The sequence below is a fragment of the Equus asinus genome, chromosome 7, assembly GCF_041296235.1.
Source record: "Equus asinus isolate D_3611 breed Donkey chromosome 7, EquAss-T2T_v2, whole genome shotgun sequence".
Taxonomy (NCBI): domain Eukaryota; kingdom Metazoa; phylum Chordata; class Mammalia; order Perissodactyla; family Equidae; genus Equus; species Equus asinus.
Window position 1 is genome coordinate 100149532 of NC_091796.1, and position 6000 is coordinate 100155531.

Below are 6000 nucleotides of genomic sequence, written 5' to 3' on the forward strand. Positions count from 1 at the left end.
CATATTATGATGTACATCCTAAAGCTATCATAATGTTATAATCCAACGTTACTGCAATTAAAAAATAAATAAATAAATAAAAGAAATCGTAGCTTTATAGATTATTTGTTTTTGTCGTTGTGCAGTACACTTGGAAAGGTAGGATAGAATACGTACTATTTAGTGGTTAGTTAGTTTGGTTTACAACTTTTAAATGTTTGGGCATATGGTTTGTGGGCTTCTAATTACACTCTGATCCAGGACCTCTATTTATAGTCTTGTTCTGGGTCTTGCTAATGTTGGACCAGGCCTGCACACACAGACCTTGAGACATAGACACGTATCTCATTCATATAAGACGTGAATGGAAAAACAAATTAGCCAGCTGAAAATCAAATTAGCTTATAGCAATGTTCTCCAGGACCCAGTAGAGAAACTTGGAAGGCAAAGTGGTTTAACTGTAGGTAAACTATTAATTTAATAAAATGCATTTTTAAAAACAAATAATCTTAACAAATGCCACAGGGCAGTTGATAAAATTTGATATTTATTCCCAATTTAAATTTCTGAAACATTTTAGAAAATTAGACAGAGTAGAACATCTAACTTAATTTCACATTTCATGGTGAAGTAACACAGATATTGCCAGAAACTGGGGCAACGGAAAGATGCCAGGGGATATTTTCATTAGTCCACATTGTTCCTGAATTCTCTTAATTCTGCAATTCTGTATAAAGTAGAAATAAGACACATAATTTCTGGAGGAATACACGAAATCATGTTATTTTTAAACAAGATTGATATGTCAAGAAAACTCATGAGAATCATCTGAAAACCTATTAAAAAATAATGAGAGCTCAATAACACGGCCGTATACAAGATAAACATGCCAAAGTCAATAGCATTTTTTATATACCAGCAATAACAGATAAGAAGGCATGAAGAGTAAAAGAGATTCCCTCCATAATAACAATCAAAAACATAAAATCTTTAAGAATGACTCTAAAAAGATAATGGAAGAATCTATATGAAGAAAAATAGAAAACTTTACTGAGGGTTGTAAAAGAAGGCTTCAGAAAATTGAGAGAACATGTTCCTGAGTGGGAAGGCACAATGGGGAAAAGATGTCAGTTCAACCCAAATTAAAGAAAGATTTAACGCAGTAACAGTCCAACCAACAGAAGTTTTTCGTAACTTGACAGAAGTGATTATAAAGTTATTCTTTTTAAAAGTTAGAAGATCCAACAGAATTTTTAAAAGAAGGGGAAAATATAGTCATTAAGCTTTCAGTTATTAAAACATATGATTAATCTACGTTAATTAAAACAGTGTGGAACTGGCGTCATAACAGATCCATCCAAGGGAGAAATAATCTGTTTTTCTGCAGCTCTTCAACGATCTCGGCCCTCCCCACCTCCCCAATTCCCATTGCTATTAACCTCCTAAATCATCTTTAGCACCAGTTCAGCAAAAGCATGATCTATACGTGTCCCCAAGATACTTTCTGATCTGTAATTTTTTAATTATAAAATTCATATATTTGGAAAAAGCAAAAATATTCATCTTTATATGTTACATATACAGCCTTTGTCCTTTCTTGGCAAAAAGTTTGCATCTTTTTTTAATCTTTTAATTTTATTTAGAGCACATTGCAATGCACAGAAAATTTAAATTTCTAGGCAGACAAATCAGTTGATCTTTTGCACTGTAATTTCTTCCACTGTCTTTAGGCTAAAAAATCCTTCTCAATTTAATCTATGATAAATGTAGATTTTAAAGTGGAGGGAAGAATGAGTTCTTCAATCGGTATTGTTGGGATAACGTGGTTAACTATGCAGACAAAATTAATTTTGACCACTTTCTCATTCTTCATATAAATATATTCCAGATGGAGCAACAATCTAAATGTAAAAACTAAAAATTTTTAAAAATGTGCTAAAGAAAATATGAGACAAATTTGTTTGCCTTTATGGTGTGAGTATATGTGTGTTTTCCTAGGCATGATCCTAAATTCAAAACCTATGAAAGAAAATATGATCAATTTGACGATGTAAAATTTCAATACTCAACATGGCAAAGGTACCATGAAGTCACTAGACAAGTGACAAACTGGAAAAACAGAGTTTCAAGCCATATATATATATAAAATATATATAGTATTTCTATGTAATTTATAAGTATATATAATTTATATATAATCTTCTGCAAATTATTAATACAGTAGTTAATTAAATAATTTGAGTTTAATTAATATTATTTATTAATTAATTATTAAGAAACAGAGGAAGACCCAACAGTAAAGTCAAAACAGAACATGGAAGTTCACAGAAGGGGAAATCGATGGCATTTAGACATTTAGTGTCCTAATAAAAGAAGTCAGTGAAACCTACAACTTGATGCCACATTCCTCAGTCTGGTTGACAAAGATCTGATGAGATACATAGGCAACACAGCACGTGGTCCAGGGTATGAGAAAACAGGCAGCTGCAGAAATTTCTGGTGTGTGTATAAATTGACACAATCCTTGTGGGGAGCAACTTTACAACACTTATCAAAATTTAAAATGCTCTTTCATCGACCATTTCCCTTGTCGGAATTTGTTCTAAGAGACAGTAAGACAAGTATTATTACACACACACAAGCATATTCATTGCAGTATTGTTTTAGCAGCATAAGACCAGAAGCAAGCTCACCAGAGACTGATTAGACACATTTATGATCCAGCCACTTGTAGAGGAGCCCAGTTTTTCTCTTTACCCTCTCAGTGTTCTTTTTGGCTAGCCCTGAGAATAAAATTGTCATAAGACAGAGCAACAGGAGAAAAGCATACATATTTATTTAACATGACTTTTATGTGATACCGGAGCCTTCATAAGGAATGAAGACCCCAAAGAAATGGGGAAACCTGCTTACTTTTATAGTAGGTTGAACAAAGAGAGCCAATAGTGGGAAAGTGACTAAAGTCTGAATTTCTTCACGTTTAGTAGAGTATTAACCTGCTGTTAAAAAGGAAAAAGCAGGCCATCACTCTCCAATGCCAGCACTGCTCTCAGAGCTCCAGGCAAAGGAAAGCGGGGCCAATAAGGAGCTCTCTATTCCATGCCTCTTACAAACCAGGTGGTTTCCTGCCTACAGAACCTGTCTGGTTGGCCTTTTGAAGACATCAAGCTTGTGCTATCCACTCCACAGGGTTAGCAGTTACGCCAAAGACACGCAGCTAACATGCCACGTTCATGGAGTCATGCTTAAGAATTCACTATGATGGGAAACATGTCGTTCTCAAAAAAAAAAAAGAATTCTCTTCTTCCTATTATTGGTAGTTCTAAACATTTCGATTTTTTTCTCCATGGGGTCAAAAGATACCTAAGTATATGGTTGCAAGTGGGAAAATAGGGGACAGAAATCCGGAACTGGCAGTTTTCCATTTTCGTTTGCGTGTGAATTTTCAATATAAAGGCAGTGACGTCAAGCATTAATGAAGTCAGAATGTTCCAGGGAACAAGTTTGAGCAGTTCAACTTTATCACAACTGTAAATAAACCTATTAAAATGTTCCAGACAATGCCAACACTTGGATTTGTAAAAAACAAGTACATTTGCTTACTGATGGCTACTAAATGGCGTTTGTAGCATTTTTATCATACGGTAGATTCCATCATTCACTATACTTTTCTGAGTTGTCCTGCATGCAAGTCCATGTTTCTAACATTGTCTGTCTTCTGCCCTGTTTCTCAAAATTTGCTATTAAAATACATTAAATGCTATTAAAAAAAGAAAGAAAGAAAGAAACAGATCTACAGATTCTGATAAGAAATGATAAATTGCTACGTGAAAAAGGTAAAAGGCAGCACAGCTTGTGTAATGTGCTTCTATATTTTTTTAAATACATATAATACCTCTAAAAGGATACCGAAAAACTGGCAATAATTGTTAAAACGATGACCCTCTGGATAAGGGGCTGGGGAAGAGAGGCAGAGGGAGAGGAGGACGATGATAAGAAGTTTCCCCAAGGTGTGTGTGGGTACCTGTTGGATTGCTTACTGCATATTAACTAAGAAATAAATACATATCAAAGCTCTTCACACTCTGAGAGCAGGGAAATAGTTATTTATATTTTCTTCCAGACTTTTTACATTTTTTCCTTGTTTTTACATTTAGATCTCTAATTCAGTTGGGATTTCTCTTGGGAACCGGTACAAGACATTGCTTTTCCAACTCTCAGCCCTGGGGTCCTATGGAGTTACAGCCTGGTGACGGGGGTGGGGGGCGGGGGCGGGGAGCAACTTCCAGGCAGGAGGTGGGGAGAGGAGGGGGACAGCTCAGGGACACCTTCATCTGGATTATGATGGGGTCCCCACCTCGATTTTGCAGTCTGCATATACGGGTGGAGATGTTCTGTTAGCAGTCTGAAAGAATGGTCTGGAACTCAGAGGAGGGGTCAGGTCTGGCGATGCAAAGGTTAGTAATTTCGGAGAAAAAAGATGTCAATATTCTTGTAGTTGTGCTATCTGAGAAAGTAGAAAGAAAGGAAGGAAAGAAGGAAGGAGGAAAGGAAGGTGGAAGAAAGAGAGAGAGAAAAACAAAAAACTAAACCACCAACTTTTGAAAATCTGATTCAGCCTTAAGAAGAAACAAAAGGGAATATGTCACAAAACATTTTCCAAGTCCACCAATGCAATGGCCTTGGGTCTAGAAAGACCCTGCCTGAGCAGGGAGGACACACACGTGACCGAGAACATCAGCCCAGGACGTCAGCTGGGAAACTCCCGGTGGGAGGATTGAATTCCAGGGCCACTGAGGCTGATGACACAAGAAAGCTTAAAATCCACTGGGCTTAGGATGGCCTATTCCTTACCTCTTAGGTCTATTGAACTCCTACTGTGCACCAGGAAGTTCCCAGGAGCTGGGAATACCGCAGGGACCACACAGCCAGATATCTTGCCTTGATGGTGCTTCCACTCTTGTGGGGAGGCAGGCGACAAATGACAGTGTATCCGTGAGCTATACAGCGTGTCAGATGGAGAAGGGTGCTGTGCCGAAATCATAGCCGGGGGCTGTAGGGAGGGTTGGGTATATCGGGGTGGAAGGCGGTGTTCAGAGAAGGTCTCCTTGAGAAAGCAACGTTTGAGCCAAGACCTGGGGGCGTGCTGTGGAGAACCGGGGACAGCCCAGTGGGGCAGGGCAAAGCCAGGGAAGGGCTCTTGTGCAGGAGTGCCGGGCGTGCTTGAGGGAAAACAAGGAGAGGAACTCAGAGAGGAAGCCTGGCTGTTTCACTGGTGGCTTCTGCACTGGAGCTAGGACTGGACCGGACGGGACACGGGACCTCCAGCTTTGGGACTCACATTTTGATAAGGACAAATGGATGCCTAAGGCCTTTCGGGGGCACCCACTGAAGCAAGATGATGTCCCCAGAAGGCCTGTGGAGGCAATGTCCTCCCAGGCAGGATTATTTCCCAGATCCCCTGTAACACCAAGAGCCCGTCACTGCTGGAAGGACTTGCTTCCTAAAATCTTAGTCCACCAGAAATGTCAGTTTCCTCCACGTGCTGATCCTCAAGTTTTAGGAAGTCTGAGTTTGAAGGGCCATATGCAAGACTTTTTTTTTTTTTAAAAAAAGGACGCAATTGATTAGATCCAGCCCTGAAGAGACAGGAGAATATGTGTGTCCTATGGCCAGACGCAAAGCTCTGGGAACAGCTGTAAAATAGCCCTCTGGCTCTCTGATGGTGGTCACTTTGTCACACAAGGAGCAAGACCCAAGCCCCACTGAACAACTTTTCCAGTTTGTCTCCCCACAGAGGCCAGGGGAGAGAACGGTGAATCTCAAGACTTCTGTTTCTCACAACCCCAGCTGAGGCTGGACCCTCACAGTCAAGATGACACGTGGGTCTCCAGTCTCTCTCCTCTGCTAAGATGTCATTGTGACACACCATAAAGTAGGGGGACAGTCTGACGCGGGCTGAGCCGCCTCTCCAGCCAACACTGGGCTGTGAACCCCGGATGGGAAGGCAGACAGAGCTGC